This window comes from Eubalaena glacialis, chromosome 18 (assembly GCF_028564815.1).
Source record: "Eubalaena glacialis isolate mEubGla1 chromosome 18, mEubGla1.1.hap2.+ XY, whole genome shotgun sequence".
In the NCBI taxonomy this organism is placed as follows: domain Eukaryota; kingdom Metazoa; phylum Chordata; class Mammalia; order Artiodactyla; family Balaenidae; genus Eubalaena; species Eubalaena glacialis.
This window is the reverse complement of record NC_083733.1, coordinates 65,242,324-65,251,733: the sequence shown is the minus strand read 5'-3', so window position 1 is coordinate 65,251,733 and position 9,410 is coordinate 65,242,324.

The following is a 9,410-nucleotide window of genomic DNA, read 5'->3' as shown; positions in this document are numbered from 1 at the left end:
TTATTTATAAGAAAGTAGAAATTGAATATAAGACTTATTTCAAGCTCTAAATAATTCAATGAAAACAAACAGGAAAGAAAAAGTAAATCCAGCACACACACACACACAAAACACTTTTAATGTTCTTTTAAAGAGGCCCCAGGTGGTGACACTCACACCTTTCTTGCTCTACTTCTCCTCTCCCTCCAACCTCTACCAGATGCCAGGAAAAGGGAACTATCTGCTTCAAGTCACTGCCCCCAGGCTAAATAAGAACTGCAAAAAGATGTTATCTTCTGATATAAATACTAAATGCCCAAACCTTACAGACAGTTTTGCAATCTTCATTTAAATTTGTTTTAAACTCACCATCCATCTGGATCCAGTTTCCCCCACTACCTAACTACTGTGTTTCCATTCCATTCCATTCACTTACCTCCCTATTTCTTTCTCTTTCTCTATTTTGTACCCCTCTACTCTACTGCTGTTCCTGCCCTCGTATTGCAAAACTCACCCATTTCGTGACCACTCTGCAACTTGTTTCCCCTCTGATGGGTTTTTCCCCTCAACCTTTCTGATTAACCTGAATCTCTATTTATTGCTGCCCCTTTCTTCCCCCATCTCGGCTCCAGATCTGACTTCTGGGATACACCTCTTCTGTCCTTGTCGTGCTCCCTTCGTCCCCACTCAGGCACCCGCAGGCGGCTATGCTTCCTTCCCGTTCTTTCTCTTCCTCTGCTCCTCCAATCACTCGTTTTCCTCTTTCTCTCCCAGCACCATGTTGCTCTGAAGGCCAGGTTTCCAAACATTTTATCCCCCCGCCCCCACTTTCTGTGTGAAGTGCCTCACCATTGTTATCCTCCCTCCCACAGCTGATCCACACACCGTCCCAATGTAGGTCTCCAATCCCTGCGGATCTTCTTTTAATTACTTGTTTGTTTTATAAAACTACGACTTTCATGGGCTTCCCTGGTGGCGCAGTGGTTAAGAAACCACCTGCCAATGCAGGGGACACGGGTTCCAGCCCTGGTCCGGGAAGATCCCACATGCTGCGGAGCAACTAAGCCCATGTGCCACAACTACTGAGTCCATGCGCCACAACTACTGAGCCTGCCCGCCACAACTACCGGAGCCCGTGCTCTGCAACAAGAGAAGCCACTGCAATGAGAAGCCTGTGCACCACAATGAAGAGTAGCCCCGGGGGCTTCCCTGGTGGCGCAGTGGTTGACAATCCTCCTGCCAATGCAGGGGACACGGGTTCGAGTCCTGGCCTGGGAAGATGCCACATGCCGCGGAGCAACTAAGCCCATGAGCCACAACTACTGAGCCTGCGCGTCTGGAGCCTGTGCTCCACAACAAGAGAGGCCGCGATAGGGAGAGGCCCGCGCACCGCGATGAAGAGTGGCCCCCGCTCGCCGCAACTAGAGAAAGCCCTCGCACAGAAACGAAGACCCAACACAGCCAAAAATAAATAAATTAAAAAAAAAAAGAGTTCATTCAGAAAAAGAAAAAAAAAAAGAGTAGCCCCTGCTCGCTGCTACTAGAGAAAGCCCGCGCGCAGCAACAAAGACCCAATGCAGCCAAAAATAAATAAATAAAATAAATAAATTTATATTAAAAAAAAACTAGGACTTCCAGGGCTAAATTTATTTTTACTGTCTTTTTGCAAGATGCTCAGCCGTTGTCTACGTTCTCATCCGTTCTCCCTTATTCCTTTCTCCTCAGATTTTCGCTTTCTCAGTCCTTCTCTGTCTCTGCTTCTCCTAATCCCCTCGTCCACGTATTTACTGGGCTGGCGACTGAATGAGATGCCCCCCTACGGAAGTGCATATTTTCCAACGGCGTGAAATTGGGGAATGACAACACTGGGTGTCACGTCTCTGGCACAGGTTACCCCGCCCCCCGCAATCGACGCCGGGTGAGGGAAAGGGCTGACTAGGAAGGGGAGGCGTGCGGAACAGAAGGACCGGCCTGAGGAGACGCGAGGACAGAGGGGCGGGGAAAGAGGGGGATCTCAGGAGAGGGGCGGGCTCTGCAGAACCCCAGGACCGTGGAGAGGACGCGGCCTGTCCGGGAGCGGGGCGGCCGGCGCTGCCCTCCAGGGGCCGAGAGGGCGAGGCTAGGGTGGAGCGAATCCACCCCGTGGATGAGGACTTTACATGGCAAGGACGGAGGTAGTAAAAGGTTTCAAGCAGGAAAACGGCGCGAAAGGCGGCGTCCGCGTGGATGTAAAACCCAAGGGCACGGACCGGCCTCAGAGCGATTTCAACTACAAAGTGAAACGACCCCCACCTTGAATTTACTTAGGATGGAAGGGCGGGGGCGAATATTTTAAATTCCATAGTGAGTCCCACACTGTGAGGATGTATGGGGGAACCCCGAAGCGCCGGTACACTAGAAAAAGAAATCACGCACCGAAGAGTGACTTCAGCTCTCCGTGGAAACCCCGGCTCAGCCCGCCGCTTTCCGGTTCGTAAACCACTGCGCAGGCGCAGAATGCTTAGAAGGAGCAGCCTGAGGGCGGGGACTGCGAAAGGCGCTTACGCGAGGAGGCGGGGCGAGGAGAGCGCCGAGGCCAGCGGGAGACCCCCCCCAGTGGGCGGGGCAGGAGGCGGGGCCTCTGCATCCCCTCCCCCACCCCCAGCCTTGCCTGTAAAGCTACTCTTAGGGATTTAGAAACGTGTGTCTTTTGAACTTTGTGTAGCCCCTTCGCCTCCTGCTTATTTTGATTTACTGTTGAAACCAAAGGTAGTCACCAGTTCGATCCATTAAACTCTAACTAACTTAATAAATAATAAACTGTAACCTGCTTTTGAGGATCAAGCCCACTTTAATTATTTTTAGGAAAGCTTGCACATCCTGCAAGTGTCATTTCGCTAAAGATGTTTGTCCAAGTTGTTTTTTGGAAACTTGGAGTCAGCTGTGTCCAGTTTGATGCCAAGCTGGTTACAACTAGTTAGAACCACTGACCCTCCACCTGCGCATCTGTGAGTGTCTGCTCTGTGACATTTTGACATCAGAAGGGCCAAAAACTCCACCTTCTGAACAAGCTAAGAGCCATTTTCTGAACATGAGTTCCATGAAGAAGCCTTTAACTTAGCTGTGCTGGTGCAGAACAAGGATTACCTCACGTTTTTCTTATCTCCAACCACTTTTCCCGTGTCCCAGGCCACCTTCTTTCTTTATCCTTAAATACCAGGGGGCCTTGCGGTCAGGGAGGCAGATCTGATGTTTCTTCTCCGCATCATGTAGCTTGGCTGCCTCATGAATAAACCTTTCTCTGCTGCAAACCTTCACGTCTTGCTGAGCATTGGGCAAAGGAACCTGGTCTGGTAATGTAACCAGATAGGGTAGGGGGTCCCGGGAGAAAGAGAACCAGGCATGGATTTCTTGACATATGAGAAATCATTTTTGCCTTAGCCATTTCGTGATCTAAGCCTGGCCACGATGCTTGCCCTTGAACAGGTCTCAGGAATTAAAGATCTTAAGGGAATAAAGGAACACAGAAACATAGTCTGCTATCAGGCAAGAGAAGTAACAATAGCAAAGATAACATATCAGTTGTAAAGACTCCCAGTTCTGTTTCAGTAGTAAAGATTAGCCTGAAGCACTCAACCACCAGGTCAACTGGAACCTAAGGGATGTTGATGCTGACCTTTTCTGACCCTCTTGACCAATCAGCTAAAGCTTGGACGCTGTTCACAGCCCAAGCCCCTTCATGGATATGCATGTACCCTTAGCTTAAAACTTCCCCTTTGACCTCTCTGACGGTCAATTGGTTGAGACAACATGCTTACGCTGCGGGGTCAAGGATTTGATCCCTGGCTGGGGAACAAAGATCCCGTATGGGGCTTCCCTGGTGGCGCGGTAGTTAAGAACCCGCCTGCCAATGCAGGGGACACGGGTTCGAGCCCTGGTGGGGGAAGATCACACATGCCGCGGAGCAGCTAAGCCCGTGCGCCACAACTACTGAGCCTGCGCCCTAGAGCCTGCGAGCCACAAAAACTGAAGCCCGCGCACCTAGAGCCCGTGCTCCGCAACAAGAGAAGCCACAGCAATGAGAAGACCGTGTACCACAACGAAGAGTAGCCCCTGCTCACTGCAACTAGAGAAAGCCCACGCGCAGCAGTGAAGACCCAATGCAGCCAAAAATAAATAAATAAAATAAATAAATTTAAAAAAAAAAAGATCCCGTATGCTGCGCGGCACAGCCCCCTACCCAAAAAAAGTTTCCCCACTTTTGCTGTTGGGGAGACACTGCTTTGGAAAAGATCCCCAGTGTTCTCCTTGCTTGCTGTAAGTAATAAGTCCTTCCTGTGAATTCCATGGTGGTCCAGTGGTTGGGATTCCAAGCTTTCACTGCTGGGGGCCCGGGATGGATCCCCACTCAGGGAACTAAGCTCCTGCAAACCATGCGGCATGGCCAAAAAAAAATAAAAAAACAAATCATTCCTACTTGCTTGCTTTGGCTTGGTTGTGTCTGTTGGCTACACATCCGCCAAGATTTTCCCTGTAACATTAACACTGTCTCTAATAGTTTTACGGTAAAAGCTTACATCATGTGGGACACTTCTGTCAGAAACTGAGATGTTTTTTGTTTTTTCTGCTGCACACGTGGCTTCCAGGATCTTAGTTCCCCAACCAGGGATCAAACCAGGAGCGAACACAGGACCTCAGCAATGAAAGCACGGAGTATTAACCACTGAACCGCCAGGGAATTCCCAGAAACTGAGATGTTTCATTCAGGACAAGTTGAACGTGGTTTATGTCAAAACCTATTATTGCTAGCAGGTTACAGGCAAGTCCTGCTGGTGAGGCTGAAGCAATTAAGCGATCTAGAAACTGGGATCTTGGTGAGAGCCTGACGTGGCAGTGATTGGACCCAGGAACATTTCCTGCAATTACAATTAATATAAAATAGAAAACCAACAAGCACCCACCGTATAGCATGGTGAACTATTCTCAATATTTTGTAATAAACTATAAGGGAAAAGAATCGGGAAAAGAATCTCAAAAAGAATATATATATAGATAACTGAATCATTGTGCTATATAACTGAAACTAATGTAACATTGTAAATCAAATATACTTCCAATTTTTTAAAAAGAGAATTAATCTAGTTGGTTTAAGAAAACAAAAAACAGAGTTGTTTGTATAGGGATTACAAATGAGAATGTGAAATGCAAAACTCTCCCTGAGTAGAATGGACAGTTTCATACCGACATGCATTTCTGTTTCTATTCAGAAACAGTAACAGCATTTCTGTTTCTATTCCCCATTCACCCAGGAGGCCTGTTGGGCTGCACCCCAAAGGCCTGCAAGCCTTGTAATTGCACAACCTCAAGACCTAAGAAAGAGCCCGGAGACAGTCACAGACACATCAGTGGTTTGTTGGACAGGGGAACTTACATGTCAGAAGCAAGGTCCTGAAATGACACCCCGCCTTGTATAGCAGAAGGCAGGCAGGACAGGACAGCAGTCTTCACTATTGGAGGGGAAGAGGTAGGTAACCAGTTGGTGGGGGAATTGATGTGAGGTTGGCTCATGGGTTACCAAGGAAACTATCCTAGTGGAGCTGTTCTGATCTGAAGAGTAAAACAATCACTAGCTGGGGCAGAGGGGTAAGCCTGTAGGCAGTTGCTGATTAGGCTCTGTGATTAAAAAATATAAATAGATCATTTTCGGGTCTGCAGAAACCTGGGAGTGTTTCTGATCCTGAAGCAACACACAGTGAGGAGAGAGGACAGGACAGTGGCAGGGGAGCAGGGAACGAGTAGGGGTGAATTCAGGGCTTATATGGAGGTTTGGTCAGGAAAAAGGAAGGTTCTGGGGGCAGCACCGGGCTTTCCTCTGCTCTGCACCTGGGGGTTTCCTTCTGCCTAACTGAACTGGATCATTGTCTTCTGGATCTCTTGGAGTCTCTGTGGTGTCCTGAGGAGTACAGCTCCTACCTGCTTATTTCAAAGTACTGTTTGAAACAAGCAAGGAAAATGCTTACAGATATCGTTTTGGGCCACATATTGAACATGGTTTTGTTTTGTTTTGTTTTGTTTGTTTGTTTTCCTTCTTAACTTGAAAAAAGAACTGTTCAAATGAAAAATTTGGGGGACTTCCCTCGTGGTCCAGTGGTTAAGACCCCAGGCTTCCACTGCGGCACGGGTTCCAAAAAATAAAGAAAGCAGAGGGCAAGAAGTAAAGATTTATGATTCACTGGAAAGACATGATAGACTAAGAGAGACACCGGGGAATGAGTGGGTGGAGACAGGTACGCTGGGAGTGAGATGACTGCAGCTCAGCCGTGGGATGCAGGGTGTCTAGGGTTCTAGGTGGAGGGTCAATGTGGGTGCTGACTACACCCAGAACAGGCTCATTCAGTTAAGTTGTCTTTGTAGGGAACGGAAATTGAAAGGTGAAATGCAAAGCTCTGCTCATGCTGACTGAGCGTCTTCATACTAAAGGTATAAGAACATCATTTCCATTTCTATTCCCCTAAAACCCAGGAGGCAGAGACCAACTCTGGTCCAGGGAGTGTAGGTCAAGGGGAATCTGACAGTTTAAGTCAAAAGCATTGCTTTATAACATCAGTGTAAAAAAAACTTTTTTTTAAACACATATTAAGTCTTTGGTTCTTTATATTTAATTTGTTGATCTGTTACAATCAGGAGGTGACTTGCTATTTCATAAATATGAATGAAATTAAGCCTAGGGGCATCTACTTTTTTCAATAAACTGAAATTGTCTTTTGGCCAACTTTAAGGTCACACTTGCTGCCTTTTCTATGTGTGTGTTGTAAGGACAAATACAAATTAAAACTAAGAGACTTAATTCCTCTTGCATGTGACAGGAATAGACACAACACAGGCACAAGGAGCATGCAGGGTCCTTCAATGCCATTCAAAGGCATAAACGCTGAGGTTCTTGAGTATGTTTGTTATTATCATTGTTAGTTTAAATTTTCTAATATTCCATTATCCAAATGTAACATGTGTATTTGTTATTTTTTGAATTTTGCTTGATGTCACATTATGTGGTGACAATGTTAGACTTTACTTCAATCCTGGAACTCTGGAAAACAGCAAAGGTAAAAGAACTCCTTTTCTTCTTTTCTGCGGACGGTAACAGCTTACGAGCTAAGAACTACACTTCCTCTTTAATTTCAGTAAGACGTATGATAGCCCCCTTGTTTACTTTGGAAATGGCAAGAAAGGAATCCTCAAAATTCCCATCCATTGCCTTATCAACGATTACTGATTTGTTGGTCCTTAGATAAGTGGACACAATGCTTGTTAAGATGATTTAATCAAAAAAATTTTAAGCTTTTCTCCTCTCCCAAATGCCTTAATTTTTGGACCACTTTTGAGCTTTGTAATTCAGAACAACCTTGCTGCCAGAATATCTGCACCCAAGAGTAACTGACTTCAGCATAAAACATCATCTGAGAAACTGAGGCTCCTGCCATGTGCTCATCCACTCCTCCATATGGGAGTTTTCCTACCTTGTTTACCCCTGGGTATAAAAGAAAAGCTCTTTTTTTGTCTGACTTTTGAGGCTTTACAAATTTTGTGGTTGCAACATTCTCTCTATGGTAAGAATCTTTTTTTTTTTTTTTTTTTGGCCGTGCAGCGCGACTTGTGGGATCTTAGTTCCTGGACTAAAGATCAAACCGTGCTCCCTGCAGTGGAAGCGTGTAGTCCTAACAACTGGATGGCCAGGGAATTCCTGGTAATAACCCTTTCTGGTAAAATTTATCCTTATCTAAGTTTGAGAGTGGTAAATATTTTGGTCCTTCCACCCGGACTCAGAAATGTATATTCTTTAATTTTTAAGGACACGTCATACTATAGCCTTGTGTTTTTCACATTTTTGACTCCTTAATAATTTGTATCAGTTTCATAACGATATCACAGGGAGACCTGTGTCAAAATCTTCCTGTGATTTAGGAAATTTCTTTTTTTTCTTGTAAATATGCTAATTTGGCTGCCTTGATAATTATGTAAGCAACAGAATTCCTCATTAAAAAAATGGATCCATGACTTTGCCTTATAATCAGCTTCTCTATTGTTCTGTGTTTAATGAAATGTTCCACCATTGACTCGTCCTTGACCGGAATCATGGAAGTCCACACTGAAACGTCTTTTTTGCCAACACGGCTAATTTCAAATGTTGCATAATACAGAATTATCTATCCAATATACATCCTAAAATTTATTCCAGTCACTGCATCTTTTAAAAATGTGATGTTGTTCGCATGTTGTGTTACACCAGGACATTATGCTCATTTTGTCTGAAAACATTTTAAGTATGCTAATATCCCTACGTAAACATCAATTGTAAACAATTGATTGCCATTTCTCTATGGACAAAATCTTCCACCTGTAGGGATGTAGGAAAATATAATTTCTAGTAAATGTTTTTATTATTTATTTTTTTATTTTTGGCTGTGTTGGGTCTTCATTGCTGCGCGTGGACATTTCTCTAGTTGCGGAGAGCGGGGGCTACTCTTTGTCGCGGTGCGGCTTCTCTTGTTGTGGAGCACCGGGCTCTAGGTGCATGGGCTTCAGTAGTTGTGGTGCGTGGGCTCAGTAGTTGTGGCGCAGGAGCTTAGTTGCTCTGTGGCATGTGGGATCTTCCCGGATCAGGGCTCGAACCCACGTCTGCGGCATTGGCAGGCGGATTCTTAACCACTGCGCCACCAGGGAGGCCCTTGTAGTAAATGTTTAATGACACATATTGCCATAGAAATATTGAGGGCAGAAATGAAGTTATTGCATAGTTGATAATCTAGTTTTACTTTCTTTAGGGTTCATATTAAAGAGAATATGGACCTCCCCACTAAATGCCCTTAGAAATATGGCAAAGTTAATTATTCCTTAGATGAAAATAAATACCAATGTCTTCTGAATACTATATATTTTACAGGCTCTGTTATCCACCCTTAACAGAACTTTCAGCAATAGAACATAAAGAGCTAATATACATTACAGTTTAAAAATCAAAGGTAAATTTCTAATTACTCTCATAATGAACATAAAGGGAATTTGAAATTGCATTATATTTAGTTATTGACTTAAATATATTATGATGTAAACAAGTTTTTCTCAAAGATATTTGAAGGTAATTCAGCACAAGTGTGGAATTGGATAAGCATTTTATGAAATAAGGCAGTTCTCACCAAAAGAAAAAAAATGTTTTCTCTTATTGCCCTTCCTCCTTTTATTTTATCTATATGAAACGATGGATGCTAATTTTAAAAAATTAAACTTTTTTTTTGGCCTGGTGCGGCCAAAAAAAAAAAAAATTTAGGCTAAAACGGCAAATAATTAAAACACGTTAGCAAAAAGAAAGGGCAATACAATTTATAACAATTATTTATTTCTTTCTTTAGGCCACACTTTGCGGCATGTGGGGATCTTAGTTCCCTGACGAGGGA